Consider the following 22,017-nt stretch of genomic DNA (forward strand, 5'->3'; position numbering starts at 1 on the left):
TTCAGAAAATGCCTGGCAATGTTAATGCTAAAAACACACCTCCCTATAAGCTAGCAATTCCACACCGAGTATCTGCCTAAGAGAAACGAAGATGCAGGTCCACGCAAAGCTCTGTAGGTGAGTGTTCAGAGCAGCTTTATTCATCTTGCTCAACACTGGAAGTGACCCAGTATGTCCATCAGTAAGTGGAGAGAGAAACCAAGTGTGCTCTGGGAGTTCCTGCTGTGGCTCAGAGGGTTAAGACCCCAACATAGTGTCCATGAGGATGGGGGTTCAATCCCTGGCCTCGCTCAGTGGATTAAAAGATCCAACAATGCCGCATACTGCGACACAGGTCGCAGATAAGGCTCCCATCTGGTGTTGCTGTGGCTGCAGCATGGGCCGGCCGCTGCAGCTCTGATGCAGCCCCTCGCCCGTGAACTTCCATATGCTGCAGGTACGGCCATAGAAAGGAAAAAGAGAAAGTGTGGTTCCATCTATACAACAGAATCCTGCTCAGCAATGCAAGGAATAAAAAAGTATTGACATGCACAACAATATGGATCCATCTCAAAAACACTGAGCTGGGTGAAAGAAGTACAAAAGTACAGAAAGCACCTACGAAGGAGTAGATATACTTCTAGAAAAATCCACGGACAAAGGCTACCTATGGTGATGGCAGTCAGATCACGGGTGCCTCCATGTGGGGAGCAGGATGGATGGAGAAGCAGCATGAAGAGTGATGGGGGTATCCCAGGCCTCACTTAGGGTGCTGGTTACATGGGTGAATACCTTTGTCAACCCTCAATGAACTGAACACCAGAGATGTGTGCCTGTTGTTGTACTGTAATTATTCTTTAATTTTTTTTTTTTTTTTTTGTCTTTTTCTAGGGCCATCCCCACGGCATATGGAGATTCCCAGGCTAGGGGTCAAATCAGAGCTCCAGCTGCCAGCCTACACCACAGCCACAGCAACGAGGGGTCCAAGTTGCATCTTCAACCTGTGCCACAGCTCACAGCAATGCCGGATCCTTAACCCACGGATCGAGGCCAGGGATGGAACCTGCATCCTCTCGGATACTAGTCAGATTTGTTTCCGCTGAGCCATGATGGGAACTGCTAATTATTCTTTAATTTACAAAAAGAATGTGTAGTCAGACCATCTGGGTTCAAAGCCTAACTCCAATCCTTACCAGTTTGGCGACTCAGGTTAACCTGGGAGCCCCAATCGCCTTGTCTATAAAATGGGACAAGGTGTTACCTGGGGACACCACGGCTAGTAAGGGAAAGCATTCACGCGTGTGAAGAGTTCGCCTCAGATCCCTGAGACCCGGGAAAGCCCACACTACGTGTGAATTGAGGAAAAGCAGTTTGTCCACGCCCCGTAGTGAGGCAAGCGGGGGTGGTAGGGGCGAGGATGACCTGAGGGCGTGTGGGGACAGACGCAGGTGCCACCAGCCCACATGCTGCCCCACGGGTGAGGTGGGGGAGTGAAGCGAGACCAGAATCCTTGGAAAACACCCGTGCTGGGAGCTCTGTCTGCCTCTGGGGCCCTGGACATCAATAGAGGCTGACATTGTCCTTTGTGGATGAGGCCTGACTCCAGGGCTGCTGGAGGCTGCAGAGAGAGGACGGATGGGGTGCTGCCCAGTGATTTGCTGTGGTAGATCTGGGCATGGGGGGCAGGGGACGGCCAGACTCAGGTGATGGCTAGAGTACTATGGGTGCTGTGGAGTGCATAGGGTGCCTCACGTGCCAAACGTGCAGTGACACCTGCGTGGCTCTGAGTCCCCCTGCAGACTCTAAGCATACCCACCGCCTGTCAATGTCCTGGGACTCACCCGTGTGCAGAGCCATGAGGAGTGAGGACAGATGCCCAAGGGCCTGGCGTGTCCCCATCAAGGTTGTCAAAGTCTTCCTCTCCACAAACGACACTAATTAATCTGGGATCCCTGGCAGGGGTCTGCCACATCCTGCATTTGCCAAGCTAATTACAGAATGACTGGCTCCCAGCCCCGGGTGACGCCAGCACAGGCGCCAACAGCTAGAGGAAATAGCTCTGACTACCAAAAAAAGAACTAAAAATCAGGGCTGCTAGTGATGATAATGATAATCATGCTGTTACTTATCAAACTCTTATAAGATGCCCAGCACTTTACAGGTATTACCACCAATATTCCCAATGACCCAAAAGGTCAGTAGCATCATTTGCCAAACCAGGAAACTAAGGTTCAGAGAGGTTAAGGACTTTGTCTGAGGTCACACAGCAGACTGAATATGAGTGCAAGGATGTCATGCTCCAAAATCCATGTTCTTACCATGCCATACACCTCCTAAGGGGTCCCTGGCCTCACCGGGGGGTGACGTCAGCCACCCTACAGCTAACTGAAGTTGAATCAGGTCCCTCAGCCCCAGTTTCCAGGAACACAGCCTGGATCAGCATCCACATCAATGGCTGGCTGGGCCCCAGTAGCAACTCAATGACAGCACGGTTTCCAGGGACAGAGACTTGGGGTGGGGACCATTGAGAAGAGAGGTCACCCTTGTTATGTTATTACCAGGTCTCTGTCCTGCAGGCAGATGCCCGGTTCTGCACCAGGTCTCAAAACCTCTGTGTGTTCCGCCTCATGATCTCTGCAGCTAAGGGCAGTTAGGCACCTACTGTGCGCCAGTCGCCTGCCGTGTGCCAAGCACCACTCAAGCCACATGGAGGTGAAGAGCAAAGGAAAAAACAGATATGGAAATGGGCACAGATTAAAGAGGGCAGGCTGCCAACGGCTCTCATCGTTCCACACCAACGCCGGTGGAAGCGCAGAAGGGGAAGGGGAGCTGACGGCCATTGGAGGAGGTTTGGTGAAGGAAGAAGCATTTCAGCGGGACGTGGAGAAGCAGGCAGACTGTTTGCATGTAGAGCTGAGGCAGGAGGCACTCAGGGCAGAGGAAACAGCAGGAGCAGAGGTGCCGCAAGGTCGGTCTATCAAGACAAGTGTGAGGAAGATTCATTCACACGTTCAACAAGTAATATATCCAGGAAGCAAAGGGCACAGGAGGAGGGAATGCCAAGCCACCCAGATGCAGCCCCAGGGCGATGGGCAGTTCTGCCGGGTACCGGGCAGGTGAGTGGAAAGGTGGAAATGTCCTTACAGGAGCAGGAAAGTGGCTGGAGAAGCCAGCAGTGGGCAGAGGGACCAGCTTGGTGAGGAAGACGCTGAGCTTCACGAGCCCTGCATCCCTACCCTGAGCATCCTTCTCCTGCAATTTGGATGGAGAGAGTGTCTCCACCCCCTCAGGGCAGAGGGATGCTGCCTGAGCCACAGCCTGCAACCTGCACTGGGTTTGAAATCTTCACTTCCTAATTCCTATAAGCGATCATGCTTTTTCTTTCTCTCCACTCATTTACTTGGTATCTTTGACACTCAGCTCACCAATGATAAAAATCATCAGCAAACAGAACGGCACAGTGGAGTGTCATGTTTGAGTAACAGGAGGATGAGACCGACTCAAAAAGAAAAGCTTATTTCAAGCAAACGTGGCGCCAGCAGACACACACACACACACCCACACCCCTTTGTGGAACATCGGGTCCTCTCCTGGGCAAAGGGGCCCCACCCTGGGAGGGTGGGCGCCCATCAGAGGGCCCACAGGAGGCCCAGAGAACAGGAGGGAAGTTGGAAGATGCTCCCAGAGGAACGGGGCTGGCCTTGTGGCCTGCAGGATTGGGGCTTGGGGGGATTAGGATGTGCAGCGGGGGAAGGGCTAGGGTTCTCCCCATTTACTGGAGCAGCCCTGATTCCTGCCTCTCCCCAACCCCCATGACTCTCCAGCCTGAGTGTGCCCCAGAAAGTCAGAGTCGGTCCAGACAGATTGTTGACAATGCAGGTTCCCAGGAACCAGACCCACTGTACCCAAAACTGCGTGGGGCCTGAGACTGTATTTTCAATGAGTCATCTAGCTCATACAGGTTTGGGAGACACATTCCAGCCCTGCCCTCCTGGTCAGAGGGACTCGCCTTCTCTCTCCCCAAGAGCCCACTTCTAGGGCCCCCAGTGCCTCATTCAGAAAGTCCTGGGCGGAGTTCCCGTCATGGCGCAGTGGTTAACGAATCCGACTAGGAACCATGAGGTTGCGGGTTCGGTCCCTGCCCTTGCTCAGTGGGTTAACGATCCGGCGTTGCCATGAGCTGTGGTGTAGGTTGCAGACGCGGCTCGGATCCCGCGTTGCTGTGGCTCTGGCGTAGGCCGGTGGCTACAGCTCCAATTCGACCCCTAGCCTGGGAACTTCCATATGCTGCGGGAGCGGCCCAAGAAATGGCAAAAAGACTAAAAAAAAAAAAAAAGAAGAAAGAAAGTCCTGGGCTGAGGATAAGATCCTGAGCCCTGTCCCTCGAGGTTATGGGAAATGCCATCTCGATTTCCTGGGGCAGGGCTGGGAAGTGCCCCTCGTGTGCTGGCTTTGGGGGCCTTCTGACCACCTGGAGTTCAGAGCCTGTGGCTCAAGCCTCTTCATCCACAGCCAGGGGCCTGAGTCAGGGATCCCGATTCTTTGTTTCCCCAGGCGCCCCACGGAGCCGGTGTCTCACTGGTCCAGCTACCTCCCCCACCCCCAAATGCTATGAAGGAAGCACCAAAAACCCTATGTCCTTCCCAGTTCCAGGAATCTCTTCATAAGGGCTAATCAGCCTCCTCCACCCCTACCCTTCCAGACCTCCCGCTTTCCAACCCCTCCTCTTCTCCTGGACATGGGGTGAGGGAAGGAGACACTGAAACTGCTAACTTTCCTCATGACTCACCCTGTACATGGACAATTCTTTTTTTTTTTTTTTTTTTGCCGCAGCTGCAGGCCAGGGATCGGACCTGAGCCACAGCAGTGACCCAAACTGTAGTGTCAATACCAGATCCTTAACCCGCACACAAGGGAACTCTACTCTGTATTTCCTTTTATTAATGGTTTCTTTTTAAAATGAAGCTCTTCTTAGTCTACTGGTTACAAACGAGTGCTTTAAAACATAATGCCATTTAATGCTCTTAACGCAATCCACAATAATGAAGCAACAGCCCTGACTTGCTGAAGGTCTGCCTTGCGCTAGTCTCTGTCATGGAAGCTTTCCGTACAGAAGTGGTTCTCACCCCCAGCTGCACAATGGACTCGCCGGGTGGCTTCTTTAAAAATGCAGGCGTCCAGACCCCGCTCCCCTCAAACGCGGATGAGATCAGGCAGATCTCTGGGCTTTGGCAATTGTTTTAATCATCGTGGTGATTCTAAACATACAACCGGGATTGAGAACCACTGACTTGATCCCAGCCAGGCAGGTGTTACCAGGCTCTCCATTACGCCAATGTGGGAACTGGGGCCCAGGCGCTTTAAGAAGAGAAGGAGGTGGGAGGAGGGGATGCCAAGCAGCGGTCTCCAGACTGGACAAGTGGCCTGGCTCTTTGGGGCAGGGGAGCTCTGCCCCCACCCTATGGCTATCTAAGCAGATCCTGTCCGGCGGGGCGGGGGGGGGGGGGGGGAATGGTGTCCTGGGCCATTTTAGACAAGCCACTAGTGGGTGGCTATGGCAAGAGGGAGCAGGCACCCGTGAGCAGCAAAAGAGGAGGATGCCCAGGCAGGTATCCCTGCCTGTCACGCGCCCCTTCCCAGAGCACTGCCTGGCAGTCGCCCCAAGCAAGAACCAGGCTGGGTTCCTGCCCTCCCCGGGAGCCAGGCTACATGGGGAGATCACAGCTGGCTGGGTGGGCTGGCCCAGCTGAGGCGGGAAGAACAAATTTCAGATAGGAACAAAGCTTTGGGGGGTGGGGGGGGGGGTAAGCAGCCTTGTGAATAAAATAACATACGGGGGTGGGGGAGGGGGGAGTACCCCCAAATCACCCTGCTTCAGTTCCCACAACTGGCAGCCGAGTAATAGCAGGATATATAATTAGCAGCTGTTATTACATTAGCGTGTGTGATCCATGCTGATGAGGTGCCTGGTCTGTAGGAAGCTTCAGCCAGGAGCGCGGTGGGAAGATGGTGGGGGGGGAGATGGAGCATCCTGGGCTGAACTCTGACCTCTCAGAGCAGCAAATGCACCCAGGACACCCCCACCCACCCACCTTCTCCCCGGCCCGCTGCCCCTGGAGCACCGATCCTCCTCTTCTGTGGGCTTAAGCGCTGCCCCCTCAGCCTGTCGGACCTGATAACCGGCACCCACCCCCCCAGAGCATCATTCCAGGGCCAGCAGTGATACTTAATATTCCCCATCAGGCTCTCGGAAGACATTCTGCATGTTAATAAATTCAGGATGCTTTGGGATTCTGAGCAGCTGGTTATTTCAAAGCTGCATTTCACACGGTCCAGTGGGCAAACCCTCCCCAGAACAGAGACCAGACAGGCCTCAGCTCTCAGAGCAGCTTCTCTGGGTCTGCTGGGGCAGAGGCGAACTGAACCCTAAAACCACCATCCCAAGGGCTTAAAGAGTTGAGCCTTGGCAGTTGAGAGAGGGATCCTGGGTTTCCCCGGGGTGCTGGGGAGGGGCACGTGTCTAACCTATGATTCTCAAAGTGTGCCACCCCTGTCACCCTCAATGCCTCTAAAAATGAAGATTCCAAGTCCTAGCCCTGCCCTCCTGAATCACTGCGGGGAGGCCTGAGACTATTTTTAACAAGATTCCCCCCCATGATTTTGATTCATACAGAAGTTCGGGAAGCCTGAATCTGACGGCGTGGTGAAAGGCCACATGGTCACGAGGGAGAACGGCCAGATGCTAAGGGGAGACTTGTTCAGAGGCCCCTGGGGCCAAGCTCCCCCAGTGGGCAGAGCCCCCTAGGTACAATCTCACTTAAGCAGGGAGAAGGGACGGGGCTTCACCGCCACCTTGCGGATTAGGGAACCAAAGGTTACACAGGTTCAGGTCTCAGCTCAGATGTGTCATTTCTTCTCAGAGGCCACAGCCACCTGGGTGGGCGTAGCCCCCAGTCCTGGGTTTGACAGTCCAAAATTACTTTCCTTAGTGGTTTTGAGTGCTCACAATGGCCTTGACAAAATTCTTTTGTCACTTCAACCCCAGCACCCAGCACGAGCCTGGCACCCATTCGATAGGCACTGAATGACAGAGGCAATGCGCTCAGGGTTCACACCCAGGTCTGGGGACTCCAGAGGCAAGGCCATGGGCAGGGCAGGGTGGGGGCGGGGTGGGCAGCAGCCCCACCCACAGCCGGGCACAGTCAGCACACACCACCTCCGCCTGCATGGCGCTGCCAGGCAAGGAGCAGGCTTAGAGGCACAAAGCCGGGTAGGGTCGCTCTTCCCAGTTTGCAGAAGAGGAGGCCGATACCAGGAGAGGAAGTGACCAGCCACTGCTTCCCACCAAAAAACGTGGGGCTGCCGCCCACACACCCTCTTCCTCCCTCCTCTGCCCCGGGATGGAATTCTTCTCCATGGGGGGGGGGGGGGGTCTGTGGGCTGAATCCCACCTTGGACCGAGGTCAGCCAACACCCAGGCTTCCAGGGTTCTGGAAGGGTCTGCAGAGCCAGGAGAGGCCAGGGAGGAATGCAGGCAAAGAGCCCAGTCACGTCCTCCGGCCAAAGACAATTGCAGCTGAGCCTCCTTCTCACAGAGACTAATATTTATGCAGCATGTTAAGGGGCTGCGGCAGCTGGTCCACAGCGAGGCCTTCAAACCCCCCACCAGCGTCTGCTCAGGCCCAGAAAATGGACTTTTAACAGGCAGCAAATGAACATGTCAAGCCCAATCATTCCGCAGCCAGAGACCAGGCCTATTGGGGGCGGGGGGGTGGGGTGGCCGAGAGACAGAGATTTTGTGTCAGAGCTGTCCCCGATAGTGCCGGACTCGGGGACCTGCTTGGCCCACAGATCCTTCAGTCCAACCCCCACACGTGTTGGGCCTGAGCAGAGGCCTCAGGGGAGCCAAGGGAGGGGGCAGCTGTCAGGGAGAGCAGTGGGGTGACGATACAGAGTGGGGATGGGCTGGGAGGGGGCAGCTGGACCATCCTGGGGGATGGTGGGGGCAGGGAGCAGGGCCCCCCAGAAGCTTAAATAGGAAAGCTTGCAGCCCCAAAACCAGGGAGGTATCGCCCCTCTCCTCCCGGCTCCCCAGGTCAATAGGAGTAGGAAGCTCGGCTCTCTGTTCCGCTCTGAAAAGCTTCCAGGGGAAGGTCCCGGCCTCAGAGGAAACCTTCAGAGGGCTTAATGTCGGTTTACAGACTCAACCCCCCACCCCCGCCCCCCAGAGGCTGCCCTCAGACAGCCCCACTTTGCAGGCTCAGTGTCAATCACTAAGGGATGTCGGGACCACCCCGTCCCACCCTCACCCCCGCCCTAAGGACCTCCAATGGTCCCCCATAGACTCCCCCCAACCCCCAGGCCACCTCTGCCCATAGTCCTGACCACAGCGGCCTCTGCACAGGGCTGTCCCTCCATTTGGATGGTAGCTTCCAGGAGGCAGGAAGCAGAGCTTCTCCCTGCATCCTAAGCCCAAGCCCAGCCACATCTCTGCTGAATCAAAGGCACCTAGGGCGCGCCAGCCTCTGCTGAGCTCACCTCTGGTGAGCTCTTTTTTTTTTTCTTTTTAGGGCTGCACTCGCAGCACATGGGGGTTCCCAGGCTAGGGGTCAAATCAGAGCTCCAGCTGCCGCCCTACGCCACAGCCACAGCAATGCCCGATCCTTAACCCACTGAACAAGGCCAGGGATAGAATCCGCATCCTCATGGATACTAGGTGAGTTCTTAACTTGCTGAGCCACAACCGGAACTCCTCTGCTGAGCTCTTTAGATGCCACCGTGTCCCTGACAGGAGGTTCTCAGCATCACCGCTTCATCGGGAAAACTGAGACTGGTGCTGCCCAGAGACTCATGGAAGACACACAGCACAGCCAGGACAGCCCGGGACAGGCGCACTCAGCACAGCAGGACCAGAAGCACGGTGCCCGTCTCCAGCCTTCCCCTCCACGGCTCACCTAGGCATTCTGTGGCTGAGATTCTGGCAGAGAGCAAACACCTCCCTTTCATACACGGGCACCGTCCTGCTTTCGACTGTCAGAAACTAGCCCCCTTTACACAGGACTTCATTCCTCGCCTGCTCAGATCGACAGCGACTCTCTGACTGCTACCACCTTGCCACGCCTCTTCCCCAAACCTCCATGTGCATGCCCAGACTTCGGCTGGACGCTGTCCCACCACCAAAAGCAGCCGCTAGGGGGACAGACGTTGCCCACATTCAGATGTCCTGCCTGATGGCAACCAAGTGGTCACTCTGAGACTTCATTCAGGGACGATGGCTTTCCCTGGCCTCCCCTGAAATGTGGCCTGCCCTCCAGCTCTGCTCTGAAGGACAGAGGGGGGGGGCCCATGCAGGACAGGGAGCAGGCTGAAAGCAAGCTCTGGAGCAGACAGGCCCTGTGGGTGTGCCTCCAACATTCCAGCCCAGATGGCGTGTTCCGTCGATCTTTGGTGGACACTGCTCCAAGTCAGGATTTTAAATGGAAGTGCATTCTCCCAAGAAACACATGGCAGGTAGGAGTCAGAGAGAGGGTCAGGATGGGGGGGGCGTTGTTAGAGACCCCTTGGGTAAAGCCAACTCTCTCCTTTTCTCCTTTCACAGCTGGGGAAACCAAAAGGAGGAAAAGGACCTTTCTCAAGGTCACACAGTAACTTATGGCCCTGCTAGGGCTGCAAACACCACCCAGAGGCACAGCTCGCGAGCATCCGTACACTGACCCATGCACCTGCTCTTGAACTGGGAGCCTCAGGCCCACCCCCAGGCCACACAGATCAAGCCCCAGTCAGCTCTCCCTCTCCGGGGGCCACCAAGCTACTAAGGGGTTTTAAGGTCAGTTCCTTCCTTTCTTTTCATTGAAATATACTTGACATATAGGAATGTATTAGTTTCAGGTGTGCAACATGATGGTTCAATATTTGTATATATTGCAAAACGGTCCCCACAATAAGTTTAATTAAAATGCATCACCACACAGTTACAAATTTTCTTTCTTGCGATGGAAACTTTTAAGACCTAATCCCATAGCAATTTTCAAATATTCAATACAGTACTACTAACTACAGCCACCATGCTACACATTACCTCCCCAGGACTCATTTATCTTAGAACTGCGAGTTGGTAGTTTTTGACTCCCTTCACCTATTTCATCAACCCCCACCTCTGTTCTCTATGAGTTTGGGGGGAGGGGTTTGGGGGGGGGGCGGTAATGGTGGCCCTGCTGGCAGCATGTAGAAATTCCATGCCATGGATCAACTTTTCACCACAGTAGTAACCACATCCACAGCAGTGACAATGCTGGATCATTAACCCTCTGAGCCACCAGGGAACTCCTGTTGTTTGTTTTTTAGATTCCACAGGTAAGTGAGATCATACAGTATTTTGCCTTTCTCTGTCTGACGTATTTCACTTAGCCTAATGCCCTCAAGGTCCAGCCATGTTGTTGCAAATGGCAAGAGACCCTACTTTTTCTTTCATCTTTTTTTTTTTTTTTTTTTTGTCTTTTGTCTTTTTGTCTTTTGTTGTTGTTGTTGTTGCTATTTCTTGGGCCGCTCCCGCGGCATATGGAGGTTCCCAGGCTAGGGGTTGAATAGGAGCTGTAGCCACCGGCCTACGCCAGAGGCACAGCAACGCAGGATCCAAGCCGTGTCTGCGACCTACACCACAGCTCACGGCAACGCCGGATCGTTAACCCACTGAGCAAGGGCAGGGACCGAACCCGCAACCTCATGGTTCCTAGTCGGATTCGTTAACCACTGCGCCACGACGGGAACTCCTCTTTCATCTTTAATGAAGAAAAAAAGTGAGATGGTGGGTTGGGCTTCAAAACCAGGCAGAGGGTCCCAAAAAAGGACCAACAAGGTTCTGCCTCACAGCAGGACCCCATTCACTCCAGGGACCTCCGTGAATGCTCATGTGAGTCCTAAGGAGGACCAGGTCGCCTGTCTTTGACAGTCTTACAGAGGAGAAAACCAGAGCTGCCCGGGTAGACGTGCCATCTACAGGAAACAAAAAACACAGGATGTCCTGTTACCTCTGAATTTCAGACAAACAATGGATCATTTGTCTAATTGTATTGTTTTCTAGGGCAGCTGTGACAAAGCAGCACACACAGGGCAGCTTCATTTTGCCCTCTCACGTCCTGGAGGCTGCAATGTGACATCCAGGTTTCTGCAGGACCATGCTCTTTCTCAAGTCCCTGGGGGAGAGTCTATTCCATGTCTTTCTCTTCACTGCTGGTGCTGCCGTCAACCCGTGGCTTGTACACGCATAACTCTGGCCTCTGCCTCTATCATGACATGACATTCTGCCCATGTCTCTGCATCTTCACATGGGCATCTTCCCTCTCTGTGTCTCTTCTCCTCTTCCTATGAGAACATCAGTCACACTGGATTTAGGGCGCACCCTACTCCCATGTGACCTCATCTTAATTTGATCACATCTGCAAAGATCCTCTTTCCCAGGTAGGTCATATTCAAAAGCACCAGGGATTAGGAATAGGGCATATCTTTGGGGAGACACAATTCATAACAAGTTTGTCCCAAATATTGCACGGGACACACTTATTTCTGCCTTAAACCACTTGGGTTGCTATAACAAAATACCACTGACTGGGTGGCTTAAATGACAAACATTTATTTCTCACAGTTCTGGAAGCCAGGACATCCACTGTCAAGGCGCCAGCAGATTCAGTGTCTGCGGAAGGCTCCCTTTCTGGTTCACAGCCAGTTTTCTCTGATCCTCTCATGGTAGAAGGGGAGAGGGAGTATTCTGGGGCCCCTTTTATAAGGGCACTAATCCCATTCATGCAGCCTCCACCCTAATGACTCAACACCTCCCAAAGGCCCCACCTCCTAGTACCACTGCATTGGGGATTGTGAGGAAACACAAACATTCAGTCTACTGCAGTAACTAAAAAAGTATTTGCTCTTTATCTGAAATTCAAATGGAACATAGCAACCTGTATTTAATCTGACAACCCTATACTGGGGACACAGGGTCTTCTGCAAAGGCCAACAACCTGACTCCTGATTCTGGCCCCTGGGAAGCCAACTATTTTACAAAAGGGGGAAATGATGGGGCGAAGAAATTGACTATTTATGAACAAAAGTTTAGTGTCCAAAGGCACCTGAAAATGACAAAAGACGATGGTGGGATGGAAGCAGGAAGGAAGCAGATCTTTAGCGCATGCTTTACATGCACATCTGTGCTGGGCACTCAGGAGAGACAAAGATGGAGGAGCCAAAAGGCAGGGCCAGGTGGGTGCTGGGTCTTTAGTAACCAGAGGGTTTGCGAAAAAGGAGGGTGCTCCAAGCAGCACACCTGCCTGGGACCTGAGTGCGTGGTTTGAGAGAGCATCACCTGTCCCACCCAGGGGTCCTTAGCCCTTCAGACCCCTCAACTCTGCCCCAACAGAGCAACCCTGAGCTCCGCTCCCTGGCCCTGTGCCTTTCCCACTGCACTACCTATCTTAGGAAAAGAACTTGGAACGCCCCAGCCCCACCTAGTCCTTGAATCTACCTGGGCAAGGTCATTGAGCCACACCCAATTGGTGATCTCCCCTGGGGACCCCTGGTGAGCTCCCTTGAGGAGGGGGAACTGGTGGGTACCAAGGGAGCCGGGCCTGGTCCCTACCCTGGAGGACTGGCTCTTCCTAGTGAGGCAGGACAACGTGGGATGCAAGTAGATTAAAGCCTGCCTAAACCTCCCCCTCTGGGTAAGGATAGCGCTGACCTCACTAGTGGGGTGCCATGGGGTTTGAGGGCCTGGGAGGTTTCTCATCTGCAGAGAAGGTAATACTGAAACACAGGGAGCAGGCAGAGCCACGAGCCCAAAATGAAGATGTGAAAGCTTGGAAGGAAGGTGCAGAGGCCTCACAGACCTCCGTGCACATGGACAGCCTCCGCTGAAGACTCCGAGGCAGAGAACTGGCATGACAGCGTATGCATGCATCCTCTCTGTAAACTGGAAGGGCGGGAGGGTGGAGGGTTCCCAGAGGGTCACCCACCCTTGCGAAGTGCTAACACTGCCTCACTCGATTAAAGAGTAAGTATCAGAGGGACCAGGAATGCTAGAGCCCAGGGCCATCCTTGGGCCACGTCCAGAGCTGGCTTAGGTGATAGGTGGGCATGGCCCACAGGAGCTGGCTGGCGTGAGTGGGGCTGGGGTGTCCCCACCTCTTAGAATGAACCATGCAGGGTTGGGGGGCCTTGCAGGCAGGCTCCTGGCAGAAGGACACCGCCCGTGCTCCCAAGCTCTCAGCAGAGACCGCATGCTTCAGACCAAGCGAGCAGGACAAATGCAGCTCAGCAAAGGGACCGAGGAAGTGGGCATGTCTGCCTCTAAAGCTAGACCTGGCATCCAACAGACATGAGCAGCATGTGGCAGGTGGAGCAGGATGTTCACCCTTCAGAGAATCTCCTCTGGGGTCCTGCATCCAAACCAGTCCCATGCCACCCCTTCCTCTGCCTGCTGCAGACCTGGCATCGCAGCCCGTGCACCCCTGTGCAGATACTTAAAAGCCAGGTGCACACATGTGTTCTCAGTCCTACCTATTTGCACACACAATGGTATGCAGGCCTCACACAGGGATGAGCACTTAGGTGCATGCATCCTTCCACAGACAGATGCAGGCGCCTGCGCTCACGCGCCAACCCAGGACCATATGCTGGGTCTCACAGATTTACCCACCCTCACAATGCCCAACTTCGCAACTGCACCCAGGGCTTATATTTCAAGCACTTCCCTGGCTCGCCAGTGGAAAATAAATTTCTTTTTCACACATTCCAGGCTTGCTATCTTTAACCTGGTGCCAATTTCCACTTATACAATGACATCCAAGAAAGACCGAGAACCTAGAAAGGAAAATGACTCTCAGGTGCTGGACCCGGAGCTTCCCCGTGGTGTGGCTGACGCCGAAGCAGCCTGGCTTGGTGGCCGGGACAAAAGGGCACGGACCGAGGACACTATCTGAATAGGAATACCCCGCTGATGCCAAGCTCAACTGTCGGTGGAAATGAACGGGGGAAGGGTTCATGGCCTGAGGAGGTGGGTGTTGGGACAGCAAGGCCAGCAGGTTGGGGGCAGAGGGAGGGACAGAGGTTCCCATGGATGAGCCCAGGGCTACTTGCTGTGACAGTAGCCACACAGGTGGTGCCAGCTCTGAACAATACCAGACAGCAGGGGTGGGGTGGGCATAGTGGATGACTTTCTGGAAAGTACTGTGGCAGCTTGGACCTTCATCAGGAGGTTACTTCTGCGTCTCTGCATCAGTGCAGGCAAAGGAGGAGGGGAGGCCAGAACTCTCACTAAAACCAGAGAACTCGGGCAAGCCCTGCTAAGGCATCTGTGGTCCGTAACAAAGGACCATAAACTGGGGAAGCTTCAACAACAGAAACAGATGGTCTCGCGGTTCTGGAGGCTGCGGGTATGAAACCCAGGGGAGGGCAGGGCTGGTTCCTTCTGGGGGCTGCGGAGGAAGGCTCTGCTCCAGGCCTCCCTTGTCGGCTTGTAGGCCATCTTCTCCCTTCTCACCTCACCTGGTTCTCCAGCTCCCTCTGCCCATCTGTGTCCGAGTGTCCCCGTTTTATAAGGACACCAGTCATGTTGGATTGAGACCCACCTTAGGGACCTCATTTTAACTGGAGTCTCTCTGAAAGGCCCAGTCTCCTGATAAGGTCACAGGCTTAGTTACCAGAGGTCAGGATGCTAACAATTCACCCCCAAGACCAAAGCGCCTCCATGGCAGAACTGCCCGATGCTGGAGTAGAGCCAGCACGTGGTTCTGGACTCGGGGAGGTCTGCAGTCAGAAAGACAGACCCCCCCACTCCAGGAAGCCTCTCACAGTTTTCACAGAAAATCAAGGCTCTGCACCATGTTTTAATATTTTCTGTTAGGGAGTCCCCGTTGTGGCTCAGAGGGTTAAGAATCCGACTTGTATCCAAAAGGATGTGGGATCGATCCCTGCCCTTGCTCAGTGGGTGGAAGGATCCAGCATTGTCACAAGCTGCAGCTCGGATCTGGCATTGCCGTGGCCGTGGCGTAGGCCAGCAGCTGCAGCTCCGATTGGACCCCTAGCCTGGGAACCTCCATATGCTGCGGGTGCAGCCCCAAAAAGACAATAAGAAAAAGTTTTTCGAGTCCTGTGCTGTGTTTTAAAGTTTTCAGTCTTCACTCCCTTATTTTTCTTGCCAAATAATCGAATGCCTTTGGGTTCCTAACTGAGAAAGGGCCCGGATTTTTTGTGCTGGTTGGGCTCATTTGAACTTGATCTGTGACGTCCCCATGGGCTCATCACAGAGCTGGCGAACAAAATCAACTTCTTATAAAAATAGTGGTCTGCAACTTTAACTGAACACACACAGTTTTTGACACACATGTGAACAAATTTAGTTTCCTATCATAAACACTCACTGTCTCAAATGTGGAAGTCGACAGTGCTTGGAACTATTAAAATAAACCCTTCGATATTTCAGGAACACTCCTTGTCCCCTTAGGAAATGCACTTGGACAAAAAATCAACTTTATGATGACAAGATACAGAATAAATACAGATTTGGCTTGAATTCCGCAGTAACCGGCATATAAATATTTGCTGCACTTCTCACGTCTATCTAAATAAAGGCTAATGGCTAATTCAGGGTTTGCATCCTCAAAAGTGCTTGTATCCTCTCCAGGCACCTGCTCCTAAAGCTGGAAGCCTCTGGCCTCAACTTAATTTTAATCAAGCCTGATTTTAAAGTGTTTGGAGTTTATCATTTTTAATTCTCCATGGCTTCTAGCAAACACTCCCAGGGCCCCCTTTTTGGAAGCCATGACCTTGAGAGGGTCGTGGGAGTAAATTAAGTAAGACAAAGCCTGGTTCGGGAGCAGAGATGGGGCTGTCTGCCTAGCTAGGATCTCCAGCTCAGCCCCCCACCAGCCATGGGGCCTTGTGCAAAGCACCGTCACATCTTTCTCTCTGAGCCTCAGTTTTCTCATCTGTAAAATGGAGACAATTACAATTCGGTTTCACTAGACTGTCGTGAGAATGAAATGAGATGCTCTGTGGGGGGTGGACACATGTGCCTCCCACTTCAGAAATGAAAGCCGTATTTGCTCAGCTGCTGGGCGGGCCGCCAGCCCTCTCTGGGGGAAATGGCCTCAGCTGCAGCACACGGCCTCGCCCAAGGTCAGACCTCCTCCCAAGGGCAGCCTGCGTTAATGACACATCACCAGAGGGGCTTGAAGGCCGGGCGCCCCGTCCCTGCTCAGGCAACTCGGGACGACCATCCCAGCTCCAGAGCTTCCTCTGGGGCTGGCTGAGCTCTCTGTCAGGTCTGCACCACAGCTGAACTTGCGCTCTGCCCTGCGAGCTGGAGATGGACGCTTGCCACCCGCCTCTGCGTGGACTGAACCATGAGCCGCTGCAGCTGCCGACCCCCAACAGCCCCTGAAAGAGGTCAGGATGGAGATGAGGAGTGAGGCGCTCTGTGCTCTGGGAGAACGGGCAGAGCAGGTCTTCAGAGAGTTAGATATTGTCAGGAAAAGATTTTATTTTATTTTTACTTTACTTTATTTTTTTGTCTTTTTGCCTTTTCTTGGGCCGCTCCTGCGGCAAATGGAGCTTCCCAGACTAGGGGCCAAGTCAGAGCTGTAGCCACCGGCCTACGCCAGAGCCACAGCAACGCGGGATCCGAGCCAAATCTGCAACCTACACCACAGCTCACGGCAACACCAGATCCTTAACCCACCGAGCAAGGCCAGGGATCCAACCCTCAACCTCGTGGTTCCTAGTCAGATTCATTAACCGCTGAGCCACAACGGGAACTCCAAGAGATTTTATGAGCCCAATTCTTGCATCTCCCCTTATCTAGAAAAGCACTAAAATCCTTCACAGTGGCGTCTGCTTCTTGGGACTAGCAGGGACCTTCGTGAGACTGGCAGCAACCTTCTGCAAAACGTGTGCTTGGCTGCGTGCACCTCCCGCTGCACCCAAATCGAATCTACACTGACCTGGCTCTCTGAAACCCCTAGGTCTCTGAAACCAAATCCCAGAGCTCTCTGAAAGGCTGCCTCCCAGGCTACGGTCCTCATTTTGCCTCAAATAAAACTTAACTCTCAACTTTTAAGTTGTGCATCTTTTTCCGTTGACAGCCCAATCCTGCTTCTCACTCCTCCTTTCCGCGTGGGCTGATCCCAAGACACGCCCGCCCCATTCATGACCATCCTGCGTTCAAGGCTGTGACGCGGAGTCTGCTTCCCCAGCGAGAAAAATACGTCACAAGACGTGAAGTGTTCAGAAAAGTGGCTAGCACGTACGAAGCAGCATTTAAGTGCGTGTTAAATCAAAAATAGAAGATGGAGTGGCCCCGGGACCCCTTGGGCGAACAGGCCTTGGGGATCCGGTGATGCCTGGATCCGAATTTGCCTTCCAGGCAGAACTCTGGAGAAGCCCTCAGAATGGGATGGAGGGAATTTAACAGACTGCCCTCCTCCACCCCCACCCCCCACCCCCCACCCCCGGGGAAGGGGCGGAGGAAGTGAAAATGTGGGAGCTGCTCTGCACCCCACTGGCGGGGCAGTCAGGCAGAGGCTGCCAGAAAGGTGGGCAACGTGGAACTTCTCTCCTGACTTTTTCAAATTCTATTTTCGCACGTGACCTGTGGATGCTTTCTGCTGCTGTTGCTCTAGAACACTGTTCTAGAACAAGAATATCTGGGACAAAGAGAAGAAGAGAATTTAGGCCAGAGCTAAACAGACATCTAGCAAAGTTCTTAGCCAAAGGCACCTAGGGCAGGATGTGAGTGTTTCACAGGAAACTTCCAAATTCCCAGCTTTTAAAGAGAGCGCCTCTCTCTACGGTGCTATGGGGCCCACTCCCAGCCAAGGGATAAAAAGCCTGGCCATGTAGACCACTGGTCAACTTGCATCCACCATCAAAAAGCAGACATCATGAGCACGAGACTAGTGATACACTAAGAAAGCGCGGTAGATGCAGGGGGGCAGGGGGCGGCGAGCAGAGAAAGCAGAGATGGATTCTGTCTGGAGCAGCGGGGGTCAGCATCCTGGAGGAGGTGATATTCACAGTGGGGTTTGACGGATAAGCAGAAGCTCTCCAATCATACGGAGTATAGAGCGATTTCTAGGTGGAGGAACTAGCACATCCATTGTCACTTGGACACATACAAGTGGAATGTTCTAGAAAAGTTTAGGAGTTCCCATCGTGGCTCGGCAGAAACGAATCTGACTAGTATCCATGAGGACGCAGATTTGATCCCTGGCCTCGCTCCATGGGTTAAGGATCCAGCGTGGCCGTGAGCTGTGATGTGGGCCTCAGACATGGCTCAGTTGCGGTGGCTGTGGTGTAGGCCGGCAGCTATAGCTCCAATTCAACCCCTAGCCTGGGAACCTCCATATGCCCCAGGTGTGGCCCTAAAAAGACACAAAAGAAAAGTTTAGGTGATTTGGTTTGGCTGGAGCTTGAAGTGTTGAGAACTGGCTTGAGGGAAGCAGGAGAACCAGAGAGGGAACATGACAGACCACAGGCCCCAGGCCGGGGCGCTGCCTCATGACTGGCCCAGAATCCCCGATCCAAGAACTCGAATGCTCAAGATGATAGGGCGCCACAGGAACTCCTGAGCAGGGCCTGGCCAGACCAGACATGGTTTGTGGAAATGTAACTCAGATGGTTGGCGTGGACCATGAGGGGAAGGGCTCCCCTGATCACAAGTCACATCTTCCCATGTTGGGCTGGTCACCTAGGAGGCGGGAACCTGAGTTTGGCACACCTACCAAAAGCCAGCAGACAGACACAGGTCTGAAAAGGAAAGGAAGGCCCACAGTTGGAGGAAATCAGGAAGCTGGAGCAGTTTTCTCTCTCTCTCCTTTTTTTTTTTTTTTTTCCTGTCTTCTTAGGGCCGCATCCGTGGCATATGGAGGTTCCCAGGCTAGGGGTCAAATCAGAGCTACAGCTGCCGGCCTACACCACAGCCACAGCAACGCAGGATCCGAGCCATGTCTGAGACCTACACCACAGCTCACGGCCACGCTGGATCCCTAACCCACTGAGCGAGGCTGGGGATCAAATCTGCATCCTCACAGTTGCTAGTCGGATTCGTTTCCGCTGCGCCACAACGGGAACTCCTGGAGCAGTTTCCTCTTAAACAGCTGCGGTGTATGAGCGTTTGGGTTGGATTTGATTATTTAAATGAAATGTACTTCTCATTGTTTTATGTCAACATCTGAGGTGGCCGCCACAGTTTCCAAATGATCCAGGGACTTTCTCAGCCAACGGCAGACGCTCAGCCACGAGCCACAGCTGGAGAGCCCGTTTTTCTACGGAATTTCCAGCCATAAAAGGACCCAGATGTTCCAAGATGATTTTCTTGGTGCTGAAAAGATGCCAGTTCTCAGCAAAGAACTGCCAAAAAGATAGGTGTCTTGGAGCAGGCTCCCTGGGAAACTCTGGGATGGATCTTTGCAGACAAGAGGTTTACTGAAGAAGGTTTCTGGGGGATGCACCCGAAAGGAAAACAGCAAGACAAGGCTGGGCGGAGGGAGAAGCCCAGCGCAATGCAGCAGCAGCTGAGGCTTCAGCCAGCCCCGTGAAAGCTTTGGAGCTGGGAGGGCCCCCCTGCTGAGATAAGGAGACAGGCCTTGTTATCAGGGGTCCTGGCCACAGGGGAGCATAACACAGCACCAGGAGTCCCCACCAGCTGGGGGCAATTCCCCGTGAGTGATGCAGCCAGGAACTGATATGCTCCGCAGCCAGGGAGGGTGTGCAAGCCTAAAGGGGGGAACTAAGCCAAGCACCCCAATATCCACCACAGGAGGGCATCTACGTCAGCCTCCTGGCCCATGTGCCTCCTAAAGATACAGGCTGCAGCCTGAGCTAGATTCAGAGACGGGCCATGTTCCAGGGAGGGGACCTTTTTTCCAATTCAAGCCACAAACTATGTCCTCCGCAGTCCCCGGGGTCAGTGAAGGGACACCCAAGCTCAGGGGTTGCCTTGCTGGGCAACGATGCCAGGAGCCTACGCGCTGCTACATAAAGTCCAGCTAGATACCCGAGATTACGCCAGATGCTAATCCATTGCGGACTCTCCGTGGGGCCGGGCAGGGGGTGGGGGAATCTACATAAGTGTCATCAACATTTTTTATATCGATTACATGTAAGTCAAAACACCACCAGAGTCGGCTGTGAAACTCTGTAAAAATGCACATGTTGTCCCACCCCCACCCCAGTTCCTGCCTCGGAAAGTCCAGGATGGGCCTGGGAATCTGTATACAGTTGACCTTTAAACGAGGCAGGGGTTAAGGGCACTAACCTCTTGCACAGTCAATAATCTGGGCATGACTTTACCGTCGTCCCTTCGTATAAGAGGTCCACACCCACGATTCAACCAACCTCAGAACGTGTAATGCTGCAGTGTGTACTCACTGAAAGAAAACGCAGTGGGACGGGACCGGGGCAGTTCAAACCCACGTGGTTCAAGGGTCAACCGTATTTCAGAGGCCGCATGGCTGATTCTAAGGTGCAGACTTCCAAAATTTTTTCTTTTTTGTTTTTTTGTTTGTTTTTTGGCTGCACCCACAGCAGGCAGAAGGTTCCTGGGTCAGGAATCGAACCCATGCCCCAACTACAACCAAAGCCACAGCACTGACAATGCCAGATCCTTAACTTAACCTCTTGAGCCATGCAGGTCCCTTTGAGCGCTTTTCTGGATCAGCCAGCTGACCAGGGTGCAGAATCCTATAGCCCTGAGGTCACAGATCAAAAGCCCAGCAGGCTCAGACAGGTATCACCATGCCATGAAGTGAGTTTGTGGGGACATCGTGAACACAGAGTGGAGAGGGTACCTTCCCACCTGGGGGGAGTCGGGACTCAGTACCAACCAGGAGTTGTTAGGTGGGCGTGTGGTCTCAGTGAGTCCAGAGCTTTCCCATACGCTAGCAATCTGGATTTTGGGGTGAAACTTCCTGATGTTAAAAGGCTGGGAATTAGTTTAAATAGTCTTAAACTTTTTGTAAGTCACATAAAACTAATCTGCAGGCCTGCTTCTGTTCTTGGGGTACCAATTCATGACTCCGAGTATAGATGCCCCCAGACCAAGCAGGGCAAGGGGTCCTATACAGAACCGGGCGGGCTGTGGTTTGACTGACACAGACAATTCTGAACTAGACAGGCTAGCTCTCCTGCATTTGACAGCATGGAGAGTTGTGGGTAGAACAGGGTAGACCACTGAGTGTGACCGTGTGGGTGGTCCTGGGTTGGACAGTGTAGACCAGTGGTTCCAAGAGGGGGGTGATCTTGTCCTCCAGGGGGTCTTGTCAATGTCTAGAGTTTTTTTTTTAGGGCCACACCAGCAGCATATGGAAGTTCCCAGGCTAGGGATCCAACCTCTGCTGCAGCTTCCAGCTTACACCACAGCCACAGCAATGCCAGATCTGAGCTACATCCGAGACCTACACCACAGCTCGCGGCACCCCCGGATCCTTAACCCACCGAGCGAGGCCGGGGATGGAACCCACAACCTCATGGATCCTAGTTGGGTTCATTAACTGCTGAGCCACGAAGGGAACCCCTGGAGACATTTTTTATTGCCACAACTCAAGGTGGGCACAGTGTGCACTGGCATATAGTTAGTAGGGACCAGAGATGGTGCTATAAATTCGGCGATGCACAGGACAGCATCCCCCAACACCCAACACAGTATTTATCCATCCAGAAAGTCAGCGGTGCTGATGCGGAGAAACAAGAGCAGAGACTACGCTGGATGAAGGCGTGGACAGTCCTGGACGGTGCAGAACTGCACAGTCAAAATGGCAGCCACCAGCCACCTGTGACACATGAGCATTTGCAAGGAGCCTCCTGAAGCCAAGGATGGAAATATTTCATTTCTTTTTAATTTAATTCCCATGTTATGAAATCTAAATATGAATCAAGCATTTCCAATGAAACATTAACCTCTGACTTGAGATGCGCTTTACGCATGAAATATACACCATATCTCAAAGATGTAGTGCAAAAAAGGCTAACTATCCCTTTGATGATTTTTATATT

The 22,017-nt window shown here is 53.3% G+C and overlaps 1 long non-coding RNA gene across 1 annotated transcript in view; it reads right to left on the minus strand.

Annotated features, from left to right (window-relative positions):
- Positions 1-22,017, minus strand: part of LOC102162742 (uncharacterized) — a 651,142-nt gene that overhangs the window by 601,545 nt on the left and 27,580 nt on the right. The gene's annotated exons all lie outside the window — the stretch shown is intronic.

The sequence above is a fragment of the Sus scrofa genome, chromosome 6 (genome assembly GCF_054392235.1).
Source record: "Sus scrofa isolate SSC_HxYL_T2T_F1_AM1 chromosome 6, Sscrofa_HxYL_maternal_Yorkshire_Landrace_v2.0, whole genome shotgun sequence".
Taxonomy (NCBI): domain Eukaryota; kingdom Metazoa; phylum Chordata; class Mammalia; order Artiodactyla; family Suidae; genus Sus; species Sus scrofa.